The sequence below is a fragment of the Amia ocellicauda genome, chromosome 14 (assembly GCF_036373705.1).
Source record: "Amia ocellicauda isolate fAmiCal2 chromosome 14, fAmiCal2.hap1, whole genome shotgun sequence".
NCBI classification, from domain to species: Eukaryota; Metazoa; Chordata; class Actinopteri; order Amiiformes; family Amiidae; genus Amia; species Amia ocellicauda.
The window spans coordinates 17,253,491-17,276,298 of NC_089863.1; the positions used below are offsets into that span (position 1 = coordinate 17,253,491).

General features: G+C 43.6%; 2 long non-coding RNA genes across 2 annotated transcripts in view; both read right to left on the minus strand.

The window, feature by feature from the left end:
• The window catches only part of LOC136767959 (uncharacterized), a 37,366-nt gene extending 19,773 nt beyond the window's left edge, over positions 1-17,593 (minus strand). Inside the window, exons 1-3 of the long non-coding RNA XR_010821906.1 lie at positions 17,327-17,593; positions 13,329-13,598; positions 3,943-4,227 (exon numbers count right to left, since the gene is read on the minus strand). This is a non-coding gene — a long non-coding RNA (uncharacterized LOC136767959). The remainder of the gene's footprint in view (positions 1-3,942; positions 4,228-13,328; positions 13,599-17,326) is intronic.
• Positions 17,594-18,365: 772 nt separating this feature from the next.
• On the minus strand, positions 18,366-21,680 carry LOC136767971 (uncharacterized). Its single transcript, XR_010821918.1, has 3 exons — positions 21,545-21,680; positions 19,125-19,168; positions 18,366-18,413 (listed from the first exon to the last, which is right to left on the minus strand). It is a non-coding gene; the product is annotated as an uncharacterized LOC136767971 (long non-coding RNA).
• Positions 21,681-22,808: the final 1,128 nt, after the last annotated feature.

The following is a 22,808-nucleotide window of genomic DNA, read 5'->3' on the forward strand; positions in this document are numbered from 1 at the left end:
TAACCACACAAAAATCAAGAAAAACGCATTTCAAAAAAGTTATACATTGATTTGCATGTTAATGAGGGAAATAAGTATTTGATCCCCTATCAATCAGCAAGATTTCTGGCTCCCAGGTGTCTTTTATACAGGTAACGAGCTGAGATTAGGAGCACTCTCTTAAAGGGAGTGCTCCTAATCTCAGCTCGTTACCTGTATAAAAGACACCTGTCCACAGAAGCAATCAATCAATCAGATTCCAAACTCTCCACCATGGCCAAGACCAAAGAGCTGTCCAAGGATGTCAGGGACAAGATTGTAGACCTACACAAGGCTGGAATGGGCTACAAGACCATCGCCAAGCAGCTTGGTGAGAAGGTGACAACAGTTGGTGCGATTATTCGCAAATGGAAGAAACACAAAATAACTGTCAGTCTCCCTCGGTCTGGGGCTCCATGCAAGATCTCACCTCGTGGAGTTTCAATGATCATGAGAACGGTGAGGAATCAGCCCAGAACTACACGGGAGGATCTTGTTAATGATCTCAAGGCAGCTGGGACCATAGTCACCAAGAAAACAATTGGTAACACACTATGCCGTGAAGGACTGAAATCCTGCAGCACCCGCAAGGTCCCCCTGCTCAAGAAAGCACATGTACAGGCCCGTCTGAAGTTTGCCAATGAACATCTGAATGATTCAGAGGAGAACTGGGTGAAAGTGTTGTGGTCAGATGAGACCAAAATCAAGCTCTTTGGCATCAACATAACTCGCCCTGTTTGGAGGAGGAGGAATGACCCCAAGAACACCATCCCCATCGTCAAACATGGAGGTGGAAACATGCTTTGGGTTTGTTTTTCTGCTAAGGGGACAGGACAACTGCACCACATCAAAGGGACGATGGACGGGGCCATGTACCGTCAAATCTTGGGTGAGAACCTCCTTCCCTCAGCCAGGGCATTGAAAATGGGTTGTGGATGGGTATTCCAGCATGACAATGACCCAAAACACACAGCCAAGGCAACAAAGGAGTGGCTCAAGAAGAAGCACATTAAGGCCCTGGAGTGGCCTAGCCAGTCTCCAGACCTTAATCCCATAGAAAATCTGTGGAGGGAGCTGAAGGTTTGAGTTGCCAAACGTCAGCCTCGAAACCTAAATGACTTGGAGAGGATCTGCAAAGAGGAGTGGGACAAAATACCTCCTGAGATGTGTGCAAACCTGGTGGCCAACTACAAGAAACGTCTGACCTCTGTGATTGCCAACAAGGGTTTTGCCACCAAGTACTAAGTCGAAGGGGTCAAATACTTATTTCCCTCATTAACATGCAAATCAATGTATAACTTTTTTGAAATGCGTTTTTTTTCTGGATTTTTTTGTTGTAATTCTGTCTCTCACTGTTAAAATACACCTACCATTAAAATTATAGACTGATCATTTCTTTGTCAGTGGGCAAACGTACAAAATCAGCAGGGGATCAAATACTTTTTTCCCTCACTGTATATATACACTCACCTAAAGGATTATTAGGAACACCTGTTCAATTTCTCATTAATGCAATTATCTAACCAACCAATCACATGGCAGTTGCTTCAATGCATTTAGGGGTGTGGTCCTGGTCAAGACAATCTCCTGAACTCCAAACTGAATGTCTGAATGGGAAAGAAAGGTGATTTAAGCAATTTTGAGTGTGGCATGGTTGTTGGTGCCAGACGGGCCGGTCTGAGTATTTCACAATCTGCTCAGTTACTGGGATTTTCACGCACAACCATTTCTAGGGTTTACAAAGAATGGTGTGAAAAGGGAAAAACATCCAGTATGCGGCAGTCCTGTGGGGGCGAAAATGCCTTGTTGATGCTAGAGGTCAGAGGAGAATGGGCCGACTGATTCAAGCTGATAGAAGAGCAACTTTGACTGAAATAACCACTCGTTACAACCGAGGTATGCAGCCAAGCATTTGTGAAGCCACAACACGTACAACCTTGAGGCGGATGGGCTACAACAGCAGAAGACCCCACCGGGTACCACTCATCTCCACTACAAATAGGAAAAAGAGGCTACAATTTGCACAAGCTCACCAAAATTGGACAGTTGAAGACTGGAAAAATGTTGCCTGGTCTGATGAGTCTCGATTTCTGTTGAGACATTCTGATGGTAGAGTCAGAATTTGGCATAAACAGAATGAGAACATGGATCCATCATGCCTTGTTACCACTGTGCAGGCTGGTGGTGTTGGTGTAATGGTGTGGGGGATGTTTTCTTGGCACACTTTAGGCCCCTTAGTGCCAATTGGGCATCGTTTAAATGCCACGGCCTACCTGAGCATTGTTTCTGACCATGTCCATCCCTTTATGACCACCATGTACCCATCCTCTGATGGCTACTTCCAGCAGGATAATGCACCATGGTTTCTTGAACATGACAATGAGTTCACTGTACTAAACTGGCCCCCACAGTCACCAGATCTCAACCCAATAGAGCATCTTTGGGATGTGGTGAAACGGGAGCTTCGTGCCCTGGATGTGCATCCCACAAATCTCCATCAACTGCAAGATGCTATCCTATCAATATGGGCCAACATTTCTAAAGAATGCTTTCAGCACCTTGTTGAATCAATGCCACATGGAATTAAGGCAGTTCTGAAGGCGAAAGGGGGTCAAACACAGTATTAGTATGGTGTTCCTAATAATCCTTTAGGTGAGTGTATATATATGTATTCTCTATCTCTCTCTCTCTATATATATATATATATATATATATATATATACACTCACCTAAAGGATTATTAGGAACACCATACTAATACTGTGTTTGACCCCCTTTCGCCTTCAGAACTGCCTTAATTCTACGTGGTCATAAAGGGATGGACATGGTCAGAAACAATGCTCAGGTAGGCCGTTGGCATTTAAACGATGCCCAATTGGCACTAAGGGGCCTAAAGTGTGCCAAGAAAACATCCCCCACACCATTACACCACCACCACCAGCCTGCACAGTGGTAACAAGGCATGATGGATCCATGTTCTCATTCTGTTTATGCCAAATTCTGACTCTACCATCAGAATGTCTCAACAGAAATCGAGACTCATCAGACCAGGCAACATTTTTCCAGTCTTCAACTGTCCAATTTTGGTGAGCTTGTGCAAATTGTAGCCTCTTTTTCCTATTTGTAGTGGAGATGAGTGGTACCCGGTGGGGTCTTCTGCTGTTGTAGCCCATCCGCCTCAAGGTTGTACGTGTTGTGGCTTCACAAATGCTTTGCTGCATACCTCGGTTGTAACGAGTGGTTATTTCAGTCAAAGTTGCTCTTCTATCAGCTTGAATCAGTCGGCCCATTCTCCTCTGACCTCTAGCATCAACAAGGCATTTTCGCCCCCACAGGACTGCCGCATACTGGATGTTTTTCCCTTTTCACACCATTCTTTGTAAACCCTAGAAATGGTTGTGCGTGAAAATCCCAGTAACTGAGCAGATTGTGAAATACTCAGACCGGCCCGTCTGGCACCAACAACCATGCCACGCTCAAAATTGCTTAAATCACCTTTCTTTCCCATTCAGACATTCAGTTTGGAGTTCAGGAGATTGTCTTGACCAGGACCACACCCCTAAATGCATTGAAGCAACTGCCATGTGATTGGTTGGTTAGATAATTGCATTAATGAGAAATTGAACAGGTGTTCCTAATAATCCTTTAGGTGAGTGTGTATATATATATATATATATATATATATATATATATATATAATGTATTCTCTCTCTCTCTCTCTCTCTCTCTCTCTCATATATATATATATACAGCTCTGGAAAAAATTAAGAGACCACTTAACATTGATTTCTGAACTTGGAGTGGTCTCTTAATTTTTTCCAGAGCTGTATACACAATTTAAAATTAAAATCATCATTAAAAATATAAAACCGTTTCTTGCAATATAGCTTACTTTTAATTTTAATAAATGACAAAAATACTTACCCTTAATTATAATTGTTTTAAGCTCAGCAGCATCCTCCTGCAGCCCCATCTTTTCTAAAAGTTTGATTACGTTCTCTCCTGCTTTATCGCTGTAGTATTCAGTGATATCCTGTGCAAGGTCCTGAACTGTTATGTCTTCATCTTGATAATTAGGGGAAGCCTTTTCGTCACTCAGATTGTATTTAAACTTTTTTATTTCTTGTTTAGTCAGACTTTCCAGAGAGTCAGCGATGTGCCTCTCGACAGGTTTAGGTTGCTGGTCCTCAGGCTTGTTATCCACCTTCACTATTACATTGGAAAGATAAAATACATTAATTCCTCTATCAGACTTAAATAACTATTCAGAAAATACATACTTGAAAGTCGGGAGTATGATTGGTGTGAAAAATGTCAATTACAGTATTTTGCCAGAAGGACAGGTGCACAGGTGTCTGAAGCTGAAAATTTGGGAACATTTAAAAATAGACTGGATAGGATCCTTGAATCACTTAATTATTAATGGACACCAAACGAGCATGATGGGTCGAATGGCCTCCTCTCGATTGTAAATTTTATGTTCTTATGTCTCTGGATTTGTTTATGCAGTGGTACCTTTCAGAATTGTGTATGTAAATTATTACTTTGAGAATTTGAACTAAGTTTATTTTCAAATATAGAGTTGTTTAGACAATTGGGCCCAATTTATTAGATGAAAATGATACAGACGCAAGTGGAATGAAAAAGAAAAAAATTGATTTTGTTAATGCAGCAACAACACTGTTAATACAAGTGTTGGAAAAGTAATTATTCAAAGACATTAACAGTATACCGTATATGCCTAATGGACATTGGAGATGTTGTGACTACAATAATTAATTATGATGAAGGTTCATCAAAATTGAATAAGTCTAACACAAATATCTAATTCTGTGTTATTGAAAATCATTATATCAGTCTCATTATCAAATGCCCAGATAGATCTTTATAGTTCCGATTAGGTTGGGATGTGTTCAGTGATGCCACTAATTCCTGTAAGAACTGGTTGTTATCACTCTAGATACAGACAGGGTCTATACAGAGCCGGTGCTACGGCCTTTGGTGGTTGCCTATAGGGTACCATCGTTTAGGTTAATATCAATTCTTTAGAGCCTGCAAATCCTGCAATTTACTGAAAATTCTGAATTTGCACTGACAAGGAAGCGCTACCCAAAGGGCTTTTTCCTCCACAGCAGGAGCATTAGCAGTGGCAGTAAAATCCGAGGCCCGGCTGAACGGCTTATGCCTCTGTGTGTAGTAAGAGATCTCGCCTGCGTGAGGGACTCCTCCGCCGGCTTCCGTCCACATTACAGCCTGCGACTGCGGCTGTAGGAGATCTCGCTCTCTCATCTCGCTGAGAAAGAGCTCTGCTACGCCTCCTTGTCCGTGTGTGCAGGCCTCGGTTTTAGATCCCAGTACAGCTGGTGGTCTACTACCCTCGGCCCCCTCGGACCCCGCACCCCACGTCACCCGGTGTCCCCGTAAGCCCCAGCACACACGGTGTAGTTAAGATTACGGGTCCACGCGGCACTTGTATCCTGCACCTGGTGCTTGGAATATACAGTGTTCTGTCTGGCAAAAACAAGGTTGCATCTGGTTGGTGTTGCAGTGCCCCCATGTCCATAAACGTTGCTGGATCGAGCCCGCTAGGCGCTCCACCTGTCGCGGCGGCGTTTCAGTTGTTGTGTGCCCCCGCTGCACGTGACGTGGGGTGTGGGGTCACACTTGTGTGCACTCTCTCACCTCCACCATTGCGTCACTTGCGGCCGACGCACCTTGCCTGCCTGGAGTGGGAAGGTCCTATGCCCCGTCTGCCTGGGCACTGACAGTGGGTGTGAATTGGCCACAACTTCTGGTCCGCTATGGCACGACCGGAGTCCCACGCCCTGACGTCGATGATGGAGGTCCGGCTCTGTGGACAGAGAGCACGATGAGGCCATCCATGCTTTGTACAGCAGAATGGACCAAATCTGCGCTCTGCTGGCCATGCAGGCAGCGCAAGCAGCGCAACAGCGCACACCATGATGCTCCACCACCAGCCCACACCACCCCACTGGAGTCTGAGGGGAGTCTATCTGCCCCATCCCTGGATGAGAACAGTATACAGGCCACCTGGGAGGAAGACAGCCTGTCTCTGGAGCTTGAGGCGGACCTCATGGAGGAGGAGCTGGTCTCACCCACCCCTCCTCCTCCTCCATTGAGCGAGGACATCCCTCCTGCTCCTGCGGGACAGGACTGGGAGTTCTGGGCAGTGATTCAGAGGGCTGTGGAGTGTCTCCAGCACCCCTGGCCCTCTGATCATGCCCTGCCATGCACCAGGCTCGAGAGAAGTCAGCGCTCATAGCAGTCCACATGGGCCCTCCTGCTGCTTCCTGACCTCCTTGATGAGGACCACTTGGGTGTGCCAGAAGCGGGCCTGGGGGACTTCCTTCAGGTTAACTCCACCATTGTCTGGGGAGCCATGCGGCCTGGCCTGCCCCATCAGGCAGTCATGGAGACACTGCTCCAAAGGGTGTATGAGGCAGGAGCCCAAGCGGCTCGCCTCAGAAACACAGAGAGCCTGCTGGCCCTGTGTTTGGCCCAGCTGGCTGAGCCCTCGGAGCATGATGACGCATCACCAACCTCTATCTTGGAGATAGCAGCGGCTGACCAGCTGGTGACGGTGATGCATCAAGCGGCAAGGGTGACTGGGCGATCCCTGGCAGCCATTGTGGCGACATGCTGCCAGCTCTGGCTGTCCCAGAGTGCTGGAAGGCACTCCGTTGGTGGTGGAGCTCTCACAATTTGACCCTCGGTGTGCCATTGGGCCCAGTCTGCCACCGAGCAGTCATGATGACAGACGCCACCAAACAAGGTTGGGGAGCAGTCTGCGATGGACGTGGTGTCCGAAGCAGGTGGACAGAGCCCGCATGGGCCCTCCATTACAACGTCCTGGACTTACAAACGGTGCTTCTCGGACTGTCTCATTTCCTGCCAGTCCTACGGGACAGACGTGCTGGTTCATGGACAACACATCGGTGGTTGCCTATATCAACAAGCAAGGAGGTACTGTACTGTTTAGCACACCATCTGCTTCTGTGGGCGCAGCTATGGCTCCGCTCCATCAGAGCAGTTCAACTCCCCGGCATGTCAGTGGACCTCCTCTCTTGGGGAGGCCCCCCGGTTTTGGAATGGGGCCTCTACCCGCTTGTGATGCAGCACTTGTGGAGCCGGTTTGGCAGAGCGCAAGTGGATCTCTTTGCAGAGTCCACCCACCACCCACTATGGTTCTCCATCCGAGACCGCTCAGGAATCCTAGGGATCAATGTGTTAGCCCACACATGGCCGTACAGTCTCCTTTCCCCCTTTTCCCCGTGGTCCTGTAGAAGGTCAGGAGAGAACGAGTGACAGTTCTGCTGATAGCCCCACGGTGGCCTCGCAGATTCTGGTTTACAGACCTGATCACCCTCCTCCAGGGGGAGCCTTGGCAACTCCCAGTGAGATCGTACTTCTTTACCCAGGTGCAGGGCACGCTTTTGCACCCCAATCCGGGCCTCCTCCAGCTTTGGGCCTGGACCCTGACGGGGAGTGTTTGATTGCCTGGGGTCTGTCAGACGCGGTAGTAGCCACTATTCAGTCAGTGAGAGCTCCTTCTACGAGGTCGCATTATTCCTACTGCTGGCGGACATTTAGCACCTGGTGCTAAGACCCAGTTAATTACTCCATTGAGGTCATATTACAATTTTTACAAGAGCTGTTGGACCAGGGCAAGTCCCCATCCACGCTCAAAGTGTATCTGGCGGCCATCTTCACATAAGAACATAAGAACATAAGAAAGTTTACAAACGAGAGGAGGCCATTCAACCCATCGTGCTCGTTTGGTGTCCATTAATAACTGAGTGATCCAAGGATCCTATCCAGTCAATTTTTAAATGTTCCCAAACTTTCATCTTCTACCACATCACTGAGGAGTTTGTTCAGATTGTGACAACTTTCTGTGTAAAGAAGTGTTTCCTGTTTTCCGTTTTGAATGCCTTGAAGCCCAATTTCCATTTGTGTCCCCGGGTGCATGTGTCCCTGCTAATTCTGCTAGCCCCTTTAGTACTTCCTCCTCATTTATCCTGATCTCTCTGACTGGACTGATTGTTAACCTGTGGCATGTTATCTGTTTATTCTTTTGTGAAAACCTCTGTGAAATACTCATTTAGAACATTTGCCACATCTTGTTCATTTTCCAAGATACTTCCATTTTGCCCTTTATCTGTTTCACTTCCTCCTTTATTGACCTCTTGCTGTTGTAATATTGAAAAAAGCTCTTTGCATTAGTTTTAGCTCCAAGAGCTGTTTCTTTCTATTTCCCTCTTTGCTTTCCTGATCCCTTTCTTAAGGTCTCTTTACATCTCAACATATTCTATGTATTTTGTTTTGTCTCCATCCCTTTTGTATGCGCTATACAACATTTTCTTTCTCTTGATATTTTTTTGCATACCTCTATTAAACCATTTTGGCCAATGTTTTCTCGTCCTCAAGCTAAGTTTTGGTACAAATTTCTCCTGAGCCTCAAGTATATTCTTTAAATATACCCATCAATTTTCAACTGAATCTGTATCCAGTGTGCTCCAGTCTAACTCTTCTAAGTGCCGCCTCATGCCTTCAAGGTTTGCTTTTCTAAAATTGTAGACCATTGGTTTAGACTTGGTCCTTGTTTTTGAAAGAATGCCTCAAAGCTAACCATATTGTGATCACAGTTTGCCATTGGAACTAGTGTCCCTCTGACTCTATCTTGGTCATTTGAAAAAGATCAAGTCAATGCATTCGCTCTCCCTGGTTGGTTCCCTGACAAATTGTGTTTGTTATGTCCGGATTGATGGTGAGCTCCCTGGGTCTCATTTCCTTGCTGCACAGTTTCTGAAGGGAGCTCGACGGCTACGGCCTCCTTGCACCCCTTCACTGCCCGCATGGGGCCTTGATGTAGTGCTGGACGCATTTTCCCAAGCTCCATTTGAGCCACTGTACTCAGCTGAGCTGAAGCTAGTGTCACAAAGACTGCGTTTTTGCTGGCAGTCACCTATCCATACACCCATCGTGTGTCTGTTTTGCGGGAGATGGCTCCAGGGTCACGCTATGGCCTAACCCTGCGTTCCTCCCGAAAGTGCCGTCTCCATTCCATGTCAACAGGTCTATTGAGTTGATTCACAAACCTACAACATGTGCCCTGGACCCTCTCCCTTCTCGCCTCTTCCAAGTGACCGCTCCTGATCTTCTCCCCTTCACCTCCTCCCTCCTCAACTCCTCACTCCTCTCTGGCTGTTTCCCCTCTGCATTTAAACAAGCTGCTGTCATCCCACTGCTCAAGAAACCAACCCTCGATGCCACCTCTCCTCAGAACTACCGCCCTGTCTCCCTACTCCCCTTCCTCTCAAAGACTCTCGAGCGGGTGGTCCACCATCTGCTCTCTGACTTTCTGTCCCAACACTCACTCCTTGATCCTCTGCAATCCGGCTTCTGCACAGCTCATTCCACTGAGACAGCTCTCCTGGCTGTCACTGACTCCCTCAGCTGTGCTCGGGCAGCCTCCCTCTCCTCAGTCCTCATCCTCCTTGACCTCTCCGCAGCATATGACACCGTTGATCACTCCATCCTCCTCTCCTGCCTTGCTGACCTTGGAATCTCTGGGACTGCTCTCACCTGGTTCTCCTCCTACCTCAGTGACCGGTCCTACCAAGTGACATGGTGAGGCTCCTCATCCACCCCAAACCTCTCCTCACAGGCGTTCCCCAAGGCTCCGTCCTGGGCCCGATCCTGTTCTCTACACTCGCTCCCTGGGCCCCCTCATCGCTTCCCATGGTTTCTCCTACCACTTCTACGCTGATGATGCCCAGATCTTCCTGTCTTTTCACTCTTCCAACCCTCTCATACCCTCTCGCATCTCTTCCTGCTTGTCTGCTATCTCCGCCTGGATGCACTCACACCACCTCAAGCTCAACCTCTCCAAATCGGATCTCATGTTTTTCCCCCACTCTTCCTCACCTTCTGCTGACCTCCCCATCTCGATCCCCTTGGAATCCACCACACTCCTTCTTCTTCCGCTAAAAATCTATGAGTCACACTCGATCCTGCGCTCTCCTACACCCAGCACATCACCACGCTGACACGCACCTGTAGATTCTTCCTGAGCAACATACGCCGGATCTGTCCCTTCCTCACCGACTACTCGACTCAGCTGCTCGTCCAGTCCCTGGTCCTCTCCCGTCTGGACTACTGCAATTCCCTCCTGGCCGGCCTGCCTGCATCTACTACCCGCCGCTCCAGCTCATCCAGAACTCTGCGGCTTGTCTGGTATTCTCTCTGCCCCGATTCACACACGCTACTCCACTGCTCCGCTCCCTCCACTGGCTCCCGATACCGGCACGCATTCAGTTCAAGACCCTCACCTACCGCTGTCTCGACCACACTGCACCCAGCTACCTTCAGACCCTCATCTCTCCATACATCCCCTCCAGACCACTGCGTTCCTCCAGTGCCAGAGGACTAACTCTGCCTCCTCTCCACTCTCCTTCCTCCAGAGCCGCTCTTTCTCATCCTTGGCCCCTAAATGGTGGAACGACCTGCCCACCGAAGTCAAAATGGCAGAGTCCTTGACCTCATTCCGGCGCTTACTCAAGACACATCTTTTCCGACAGTACTTGTAATATTAGTCCTTTTATCCCTGCTAGATAGCAATTCACAGTTTTATTATGACCCTTGTGCTTTTGAATGTTTTCCTCCTGGGTCCCTTTCCCGTTGCCCTTGACTATGACCCTACATCTTGACAGTACTTAGCTTTCACCGTCCAGGATGTAGGACCTCACTTACTGTACTTGTGTAAATTGTAAATTGGAATTTGTAAAATGTATTTTGTATTACTATGTTTTAGTTAACTTGAATTTGTAATGATTGATGCCTTGTACTTAACTGTATTTTTGCACTTTGTTTTGCACTTATGTTGTAAGTTGCTTTGGATAAGGGCGTCTGCCAAGAAATATAAAAAAGAATGGCTTTTCATCCTCCTCCCTTCGCTTCAGAGCAAGAGAGTCGGCTTCACCTGCTCTGCCCTGTGTGCCTCAGGTGCTATTTGGAAAGCACTAAGGACTTTCGGCACTTAGACCAACCGTTTGTGTCTTATGGAGCGCAGACACAGGGCCAGGCACTTTTAAAGCAGCGCCTCTCGCATTGGATTGTGGACACCATTACCATGGCCTATGAGTCCACCAGGACCCCGGAGCCTGAACACCAGGTGGCCCACTCAACTTAAGGCGTTGCCACATCGTGGGCCCTTTTTCAAGGCACACCCTTGGCAGACATTTGTGCGGCTGCAGCTTGGAGCTCACAGCTTACATTTGCCCGGTTCTACAGGTTGGATGTGATGTGACCGGTCCCTTCCATTGGGAACCCGGTGTTGGCTGCAGTCGAGCCCCAGTAGCCCACGGGCTCCAGCTCCTGATTTCCTCTCCCAGTCTACCCCTGTTAAGCGCATTCCGATGGAGCTATTGAACCGTGTCTTCCCTTCCACCGAACTATGCCTTCCAGTCAAGCACCCACGCGAGCTGCTCCTGGACTTGCTGACAGCCTGTCGATGTGTTCCAGGGTCTGTTATGCGGCCTCCAGGTATGTTGCCTTACGAGGCCACCCTGTATATAGTTCGTTCATCATTGCATTGTGTTGCAGTGGTGCAGGCGTCTAGCCTTTACCCTGCTATGTATATATAACATGTAAACAGCAGGACTGTGGCTCCGCTCAAGCCTGTGTAGACTGCAGCTCACTGTTGCTGTTCCCAGCTGAAGGCACTTGAGTTGTTCGCTGCCTCGCTGTGTACATAGTTCCTTGGTCAGCAGGTCTCTGGCCTGCTCTGGCTGTGTGCCATAGAGCAAAAGTCCGCTGCTGCTGTCCTCAGCAGTAAGCACTTGAGCAGGCTCTCATGTTCCGCTGTGTATACAGTTCATTTGTCAGCACAGCAGAGCTAATGTTGCCCTGCGTTAGCTGGTCTAATCAGCAGGCGTCAACTGCTCCTGTGTTCCGTGGGTGGCGCATGAGTTGGTTCCTGCGCTCCGTGGTGTATATAGTTTGTTTGTACGACATTTTAAGTTGTCAGCACAGTGGAGCTCTCCACCCTGTACTGCTCAGTTGAGTAGGATGCTCCTGTGCTACGTAGAGGCAGTATGAATATTCCTACTGCCATGCAATATATATATATATATATATATATATATATATATACACTCACCTAAAGGATTATTAGGAACACCATACTAATACTGTGTTTGACCCCCTTTCGCCTTCAGAACTGCCTTAATTCTACGTCGCATTGATTCAACAAGGTGCTGAAAGCATTCTTTAGAAATGTTGGCCCATATTGATAGGACAGCATCTTGCAGTTGATGGAGATTTGTGGGATGCACATCCAGGGCACGAAGCTCCCGTTCCACCACATCCCAAAGATGCTCTATTGGGTTGAGATCTGGTGACTGTGGGGGCCAGTTTAGTACAGTGAACTCATTGTCATGTTCAAGAAACCAATTTGAAATGATTCGACCTTTGTGACATGGTGCATTATCCTGCTGGAAGTAGCCATCAGAGGATGGGTACATGGTGGTCATAAAGGGATGGACATGGTCAGAAACAATGCTCAGGTAGGCCGTGGCATTTAAACGATGCCCAATTGGCACTAAGGGGCCTAAAGTGTGCCAAGAAAACATCCCCCACACCATTACACCACCACCACCAGCCTGCACAGTGGTAACAAGGCATGATGGATCCATGTTCTCATTCTGTTTACGCCAAATTCTGACTCTACCATCTGAATGTCTCAATAGAAATCGAGACTCATCAGACCAGGCAACATTTTTCCAGTCTTCAACTGTCCAATTTTGGTGAGCTTGTGCAAATTGTAGCCTCTTTTTCCTATTTGTAGTGGAGATGAGTGGTACCCGGTGGGGTCTTCTGCTGTTGTAGCCCATCCGCCTCAAGGTTGTACGTGTTGTGGCTTCACAAATGCTTGGCTGCATACCTCGGTTGTAACGAGTGGTTATTTCAGTCAAAGTTGCTCTTCTATCAGCTTGAATCAGTCGGCCCATTCTCCTCTGACCTCTAGCATCAACAAGGCATTTTCGCCCACAGGACTGCTGCATACTGGATGTTTTTCCCTTTTCACACCATTCTTTGTAAACCCTAGAAATGGTTGTGCGTGAAAATCCCAGTAACTGAGCAGTGATAGGAACAGATACATTTGGTCTGTGTGAGGAGGAGGTCACATGGTACAGACTGGAATAGGATTTCATACTTGCTGAGTGATTGACAGTAGCAGGAGTGATGCAGTGCCTGCTCTTTACAGTGTTTAATTTAATCACACTCACCATATATTTGTTCATTGTTCAGAATCTTAGCTTCCTCATTGCACTTAATTGCTTTGAGAGCTTCAACAGTAAAATTTACTGCATTACTCTTCTTGCACCTCCTGATGATAAGTCTTGAAAGGTCATCTCTATCCATTTCATCATTAACATAAGCTGGTTTAAAATTGTAAATATGAATATCTCACAACTTGTTCTTAAATCTTTTTAGATTTTCTGTGGATAGTTTGTCCAGGGCATCCATAATTAAATCCTTGATGGTTTTGGGACTTCCTACAGCAGAAAGGAAATTAATAGAGAGTTAATAACATTTTCTTCATGGTGAAGCAATGTTCTTTCTGCAAAGTGGGGAAAAAAGAGATGAGAGAAAAAAAACATAGCTAGAAAGTAAGACAAACCCAATCTGTATTTAATCTGGGAGCTAGGTTTTGTATTCTGTTTTGTTTTGTTTTATTAAGTATTAAACATACAGGCACAGCCCTGTTTTGCAACCCCCTCCCTGGATTGTGACCTGTTAGTACTATTTTTTTGTATGTGTGTATATGTATTTTGTTCTTATTTTTGTGTAGTTTTACAAAAACAAGAAAGAATGGGGGAATGTATTGTTTGCATGGCTGATGATTGTTTCTTGAACTGATAGTTTGGAGTGCTTACCTGCTTGTGGTATGCTTGATACTATATAGCAGTATTACAGAATGACTCTTCTGACAGGGTGAGCTCCCCCTGCAACATGGACTGCCTCTTCAGGTGTGCTGGTCCAGGAGGCTTAATTGACTGATTGGCATGAGAATGCAAACACATTGCTGTATCTTGTATGGTTGACCAATCAGTTAATTATCCCCCTGGACTGGTACCACACCCTTTTTAAGGAGCCTCTGCTCCCAAGTGTGGGATGTAGAGAGTGAGACTGGTGGAGCATTTCAATTTTGTGTCAGGTCAATGTGCTGGTGGTTTTCTGTGGGGTTTATTTAAATGATATGCTTTATCTATTTTGTTTCTGCCTCCTAGGTTTCAGCTCACACTAGTGGTGGGTGGAACAATTGAAACATTTGAGTCAAGGCTTCATGAAACGCACACGTTTACTCTACAATGACATCAGCTGGCAGCTGCAGTCACAGTAGCTATTGATAATCTTGGAAATCTGTTCTTCTGTATCAAGCACATTTCTGTGGACGAGCGGTAATGCGGTGGTCGCATTATCAGGATGACATAACATTGAATGAAGGTTTTTGCTGTAGAAATAGACCCGTATTCTTCCAATATAGTTTCATACAAGGATGGAAATTTGGAGTAGTTCAGAATCAATCTTGTTCTCTTGTTTGCTCTATCTAATAGAGAGAATTAACTAACTAGGCTAACTATAAACAATTTTTACACAGCTAATTCTCACAATCTCTCTGTGATCTTGCAAATCTCTTTCACAACAAAGTGACACTGTGCATTCAAAGTGTCTGGTTTTGCCACCTCATTTTTATAACCGGACACAGTTGTTTGTGACATGAAATGGAACAGGTTTCATTTAATATCACGTGACAGTTTCAATACCCAGTATCACATGAACAGCAGTGTTTTTGGAACACGTCTTGGACCATTGTTCCAATGCACCAAGTGTCGAAAAGATCAGAACATCATCGAGTGCCAAGCAGCCCGCTAGCTCACCTCACAGCTCACAGTTGTTACATTAATAGAACCTCCCCCACCTATTTATCCTCTTCCCTCTGTATTGTAATCCCTTTGAAGAATTAATTATATTTAACTTGTTTCAAGGGTTGCTCACATGCAGAAAGTTTTTGGGACTAGTTCCATAAGGTGAGGTACAGCTAAGAGAAGATAGTGGTTGGGTAAAAAGCCAAACAATTAGGCTTTGGGAATGCTATCACCTTTTATTAGTAGGCGATTTTCGATATATTTTATTTTTATTTGATTCGCTCTTGATCAATTCCACTCTCTGCCTTTTTTTATATATATGGTCAATGGGAGGGAATCGGAGGTTAGTATAGTTATGTGTAAAAGCTCAGATTGCTCTCCCTTCCACAAATTTACTTTATATATGAATATTAATAAATATGCATGTATGTATCTGTATATGTCTGTGTAAAATATAAATGTCTGTGTATTTGTTACTATATATATACTGTGTATATATGTGTGTGTGTACACATTTCAATAAATATATCATGCTTTTTCTTTCTCTACTGTCCTTTTCCCTCTTTTGTTCTTTCCCCTTACATCAAGGAACATCAGTGTATATTACTATTCTTAACTTAAGATGATGCAAAAGGTATTTTTTTGTGGTCAGCTAACAGTCTGTTAAAATCAGTATGTATCAAAAAGTACAGAAACGATCAGTTGTAGAATTAATTGTATGTATTTCTTTATAAAAGGAAGAAAATACAAAGATAGTTTGTGTGCTGTTTTTTTCCATTACACTTGTTAAGAAAAATCTTAACAAACGCTGATGTTTAGCTGGATAGTATATAAATGAAAAGTCGAAAAGCTCTAAAAATTCAGAACACATCTGGAATAAGGTTCTTCAAAAGCACCAATCAGGGGTAGGATATAAGAACATTTCCAAGGCATTGAAAATCCCCCGGAGCACAGAAAAGTCTGTTATTAAGAAGTGGAGAGAATATGGCACAACTGTGAATCGGCATAGATCAGGCCGTCCTCAAAAATCTGGGCAAGACGGGCTCTAGTCAGGGAGGCCACCAAGAGGCCTATGGCAACTCTAAAGGAGTTACAGTCTTCCATGGCTGAGCTGGGAGACACTGTGCAGACTGCAACTGCAACAACGGGTGCTTCACAAAAGTGGCTTTTATGGGAGAGAAAAAACCTCACATCTAATTTCAACTAGAGTTTGCCAGAAGGCATGTGGGAGACTCTGAGACCAAATGGGGGAAGATTCTATGGTCTGATGAGACTAAAATAGAGCTTTTTGGCCTAAATGCTAAGCTCTACATTTGGCACAAGCCTAATATCGCACATCCTGAGAACACCATCCCTACTGTGAAGCATGGTGGTGGCAGCATCATGCTATGGGGATGCTTCTCTGCTTCAGGGCCTGGAAACCTTGTAAAGATAGAGGGCAAAATGAATGCAGCAAAGTACAGAGAAATCCTAGAAGAAAACCTGCTGAAGTCTGCAAGAGACCTGGGAAGATTAATCTTTCAGCAGGACAATGACCCCAAACATACAGCCAAAGCCCCACTGGATTGGCTTAAAAACAAAAAGGTCAATGTCCTGGAGTGGCCCAGTCAAAGCCTGGACCTCAATCCAATTGAGAATATGTGGAATGAGTTGAAAATTGATGTTCAACAAAGGTCCCCATCCAACTTGATGGAGCTTGAGCAATTTTGCAAAGAATAATGAGCAAGAAGTGTCTGTGTCCAGATGTGCAAAGCTGGTAGAGACATATTCACATAGACTCATGGCTATAATTGTTGTCAAAGGTGCCCTTACCAAATATTGACTGAGGGGGGTGATTACTTATGCATTCAATTATTTTCTGTTTTGTATTTGTACATTCAAATTTCATGTCTACCTCGCAAATACCCGAATTTGTGAATGCTGGTGTAGGTATGTAGTGTGTGTGCTTTAAAATGGCCTAATATTTACTCCAGCCAAATAATTAAAACCTCTCCATTGATAGATTTTCTGTCTCTGATGCAATCTCTGAATTATCTTAATACTTTATACTTCAATATCATCACAGCGTTTCCCCCCAGAAATTAGAGTAGGCATGGTGCTCTGTCGATGGTGGTGGGGAGTCCTCTGAGTAGAGAGGATCTTCTGCTTTCATTCCATCTGGGCTCTCAGCTGCTCCAGTGATGTCAACAGTCCTGTGTCATGCAATGTTACACTCTCAACCCAAAGAGTCTGACATGCCCTGAGCCAGCTCAGACAGGCAGCAAGCTGAAAGACACCAGCCCTGCACACATGTATCCTGACCTCAGGAGAGTGTCTGCTTAGAACTGTAAATATGCACTTTCATTCACACTCACCAGATTTACTTTTCTCTTCCAGATCACTGGGTGCTTTATTCAAGGGAAGGTCTCTTGAGTCCTCAGTAGTCTCAGTTGCTGGTTCAGTGTCCGTACACCTGTTGCCAATCAGGTTTGTCGACTGCCATGTACTCACAGGGTCCACTGTCCTCATGTGAGAATTGCCATCCTTCTTGTCAATTAACTTGTCATGAAAATGCTGAGTTCCCAGTTCAATCAGGTATTGAGTGTGATCATTGATGTTTTTATATCTTCCCCCAATCTCTGAATCTGTTGGATAAAATACGATAAACAGGATACATTCAATCCTCATAACTGAGAACAGGTTACCTTAAGGTTTCACTATGGTCAGTTTAGCTGTCTGTCGGAGTCACTATGGAAACCTGGATGGAGCACCTAGCAATAGAAACACAACGTTCAAAGAGTCCCTAAAAGAAAAAAAGTTTTTCCTAATTCTCCTTTTGGACTGGTGTCCAAGGGTATGCCCTGCCTTGCACCCTGTGCATGCCAGGGTAGGCTCCAGCTCACTGTGGCCTTGTAGTGAGGAAGCGGATATTAAAAATGGATGGATAGATGGATGGATCATTTTCTGTTTCTTCTTTTCCATCCTACAGGAAAGGGAGTAACCCCTATAATATTAGGAAGCATTCAAGGTTTCAAATGGAGTCACAATAGTCAAGTTTGTTAGTGACTGAGTAGGTATCAGACTAATGTATTTGAGTTTCATATATGATATTGGCTCTTAATCAGGGGAACTTAATAGACTATTTATGTCTGAAGTAGTCCACATTTAACACTACCATTTTACTAAGGCATTGCCTTCATATTATTGTGACAGATGCCTCTGTAATTATTTACACAAATATGGTGTCCTGTATATGTAGGTCCATCCATCCATCCATCTTCGAAACCACTTATGCTAGTGAGGGTCGCGGGGAAGCCGGAACTGATCCTGGCAGGCATAGGGCACAAGGCAGGAATACACCCAGGACAGGACACTAGTCTGTATATGTAGGTTGTTTATGAAAATGAAACTTGCCTGTTTCCCTCCCTCCTTGGGGGGCATCTTGGATCTGTGTGACAGGTCCTGACATGAGAATAATAAAGGGGGTTAGAGCTTAAACTGAGCAGGTAATCTATGATTATTATATTATTCCTACACAGATCCCACCCAAAATGCCGTATTCTTGTCTATAAATCTGAATGCATGTACAAGTGGCCAGAATCTCTACAACAAAATTACACCTCCATCTACAGAACAGAACACCAGAAGCAGGGGCAGCCCCCTCTCTGAGTAACAGAGCTCTTATATTTTGTAAGTCACCCTGAATAAGGCTGTCTGCTAATAAATAAATAATAATAATAACTTAGAACAGAGATCTTTGCTCGGAGGCATTATGATTAGTGTAGGAATCTACAGGAGTTACTATGGAAACCTGGATGGAGCAACTGGCAATATAAACACAACAGTCACAGAGTCTTTAGTACAGGAGAGTGAGACTCCAGCCCCAACATACACATTAACTCCTAAAGATAAGTAAATGTAATCTATTTTTTCTGCATATGCAATAAAAATAATAATAATAATTATTATTAATAATAATAGTTATTATTATTATAAAGTTAAAACTACTCGAATACATTATTTGTACTTTCAGATGTTATTTATGTTCATCAATAGTAGATGGGGATATTCTTTATATCCTGGCACAGCATGAGAAGAGAAGTTACATCCCTCATGGTTACTCATATTAAGATGATCAACATGATTTCAGTTAAACTACTGGATAGTTCTTACCTGCTTTTTTCCTTCGTGGAGGTTGCATTTGAGTTGGCTTAGCACTGAAAATATGTATAAAAGATACACATCAGGTCTATTCTAGTAACAAGTTGGATATTCACATCAAACGGTCTCTCAATTTGCAGATGGGGCTTTGGGGTGATGGTGATGGTGGCATTGACAGTGAAAAGCCTAATTAAACCAGTGGTTCTCAACTTTTTTGAACCACGTACCTTTCCTATGAGAGCCCATTCTTCATGGACCCCCATGTGACCAAAACATAACACCCACTTAAAAGTGAGGGGCAGAGGGCGTACATGCATCTCCAGTATTTATCTAAATAAAACTAAATAAAAGCTAATAAAATATTTGTATTGCACAAATCAGATCTGACAAATCACATCATGGTCAAGACAGGTCTGTCACACAAACAACATCAGACACAGAAAAATACACCTGCACCTACAATACACACAATTTTGGTACTAGAATTAGCCGTTTTCAGGTAACTTATGCCTGAGTTGGTAATTTAAATTACCATATTTACTATATTGGTCCATTTCACCGGTTGTGATGCTAGTACTATTACTAGGTAACCTCATTTGAAATTCTAGTATTAAACTACCACTGAACAAGTTTTAGACATCTGAATGAAAAGACAACCAAAAAACTACTAACTAAATATATGCTGGCAATAAATAAATATATAAATAAAAACAACAAGGCCCCTAGGTCTTAAATAGCCGCAGTTTGCAGGCCCCTAATCCCCAGTTTGTCTTAATCCTCTGTTTTAGTTGTAACAAAATCATTTTTCACTTAGTTATTAATGGACACCAAACGAGCAGGATGGGTGGAATGGCCTCCTCTCGTTTGCACACTTTCTTATGTCCTTAATTAATACCGCGGAAGAGCCCTGGACCATGTGAAACAAAAACACTGCGAATATCGACTTTGAAACTCGACATTTAAACGTGTAAGTCCGGGTTTATCATGAGTCAGTCTTGTGTTTTCTCTTCCGTAGATATTACGTGTAGACGAGATTGTTTTCAATGGGTCTAGTGTTACGTGGGCGATTCCACATTTTGTAGGAGGACAGCTTATAGTAGTAGTATAGTAATAGTTACACAGCCACTATTAAACAATAATATTAAAGTACAATATGCCGGTAATGTAATATTGTGCAGCCAGTCCTCAGTGACGCAGGAGACCCGGGTCATCCGCAGTGCCTTACAGTGTGTTTCTGTATTGTGTCTCAGGGGGACTGTAATTTATAGAGAGATTTAAAATAATAATCCATCGTTTAATCAAACATAGAAACGGATACATGATCATGTTACAAATTATTGTATTATGAATTATTTTACATGATATAACTAATTTTCAGAAAAGCATCTTTAGGGTAAATAAGTAAAATTAAGTCAAATGATTGCATTTTATATACTGTACTATGTCTTACATAAATTGATTGTAATTTTGTTTTGTACTGAATAAATTACTTAATAAGACAGACATCTGCTACATGTTTGCAATAGTAATAATTCATATTAAGGTTTATCTGTTTACATTAAACAACTACCACATAGTTTCCTTTGTTAAATTAATATTTTGTTTATCTTTAAGCCAACGTGCTGAGTAAAACTAACATATTACAGTGTTCATGAAATAACACATTATTTGTGCTAATATTCCTACGCACAGATTGTGTTAACTTTAACACAACATGTGTTGTCCTTAATCACACTGAGTAATGTGTTAAAAAAACAACACATCGTGTGTTGTTTTTAACACATTTGTTCTAAGAGTGTAGATCATGAACATTTAGTTTCGTGGGTGTATTCGATTTTTTCCGCAATCATAACGTCCACTATTATTTTTTATAATTATCCAAGCACATTTTGAAAATGAAAAATATTTCAATCTTAAAAATTCGGCCAATTCACTAAATTCTCTAACCCACACAAGACTGCAATCCAGGCTCCGCTGACTTAACAACATAAGAAAGTTTACAATCGAGAGGAGGCCATTCAACCCATCGTGCTGGTTTGGTGTCCATTAATAACTAAGTGATCCAAGGATCCTATCCAGCCTATTTTTAAATGTTCCCAAATTTTCAGCTTCAACTTGACCTTGATATGGTTAATCAGTGCACTACTAGAGACATTTTTAGCTGGGTGGCTATGCGACCCCACTTTGAGGACAGCTGCATTAAACACTGCTTCCATTGAAAATCAACTTTTAAACTTAGACATTTAAACATTTAAAGATTCCCTAACTTTAACCCTGACTTTGCATACAATATGCTATTTAGAATAAAGGGAAGGGGGGTAACTATATAAGTACATTAATGTTAAATATATCGCAACACAACGTTTTGTTGATTTATGTATTCAGTTTTAGTGTTGTTAACGATCATACAGAAAACGCGAGGGTTTGCTTACTCTCCCGGTGTCTCTGTCCCTTTCCCTTTCTCTTTTTCTTTTTCCATCACCTCCTCTTCTGTTCCTCTGAAACTCGAAATTGAAATTCGACTGGACCTCCGGCCCCTGAAAAGCGCTGTTATGAAACCCAGCCTCCCTGCGGTCCTGCCACCCCCGCACGCCCACACAGGACTCGAGGCGCTGGCATTGGTCAGCACTGCTGACTGCAGACCCTCTGGTTCAAGTGCATCGAACTGAAAGCTGCGTACTAAGTGTAGATGATCCCGTGGTTAGTGCGCAGCTCCGTACTAAACTAGTTCACATTTAATACCCATTGCAACAAAGTCGGCGGCTGAATTCGTATCCAGCTGCGGACTAAACAAGCTCTGCATTGCAACGAGCCCCAAAATCACTGCTGCTGCCTCTGGAGGAGACTAAGTACGCGACTAACTTAGTCCTGCTCCAGATACGGACTTCATATGGATAGTACCGTACTAAAGGGAACTAAATGTGAAAAATTACAATGTATTGACAGCTTTTGTAACTGAACTACTCATAACTCGATTGAAAGGTTTTATTAAATAACTGAGAATATATTGAAAGTTCTACAAGAATTATTACCCAGCTGGGATTGTAATGCAATAGTATATGAATAATATGCAGTTATAATACAATTTTGCTGTATGTAGCCTATAGCCGACTTCGTATATTAGTTTATGCCAACATAGTATGGCAAGCCAAATTATCATTTAGAGATATCTCTAAATGCATTTCAATATATCTTCAAATATTTAAAGATATCTCTAAATCATTTAAAGATATCTTTAAATTATTTACAGATATCTGCAAACGATTTAGAGATATCTAAATAAGGTGCTTTTTAAATATATCTCTAAATGATTTGCAGATATCTTTAAATGATTTAGTCCCCCTTTCAACCGACAATTTCTACACTGGTTCTTATTTTAATTATATTTTGGTTAGCTGTGGTATACATTTCACCAGTGTACACCAGAGTATTATTAATAAATTACATTTTATCAATGTCACAAACAAAAACGTAACTATTTGAAATGTAAAGCAAAACGATTTGTGGTTAAGTAAACCTGCCCGGTATACTAATAATATACTATGTTGGCATAAACTAATATACGAAGTCGGCTATAGGCTACATACAGCGCAGCTGTATTATAACTGCATATTATTAATATAATATTGCATTACAGTCTGTGTAATAATTCCTGTACAACTTTCAATATATTCTTTGTTATTTCATAGTATTTAA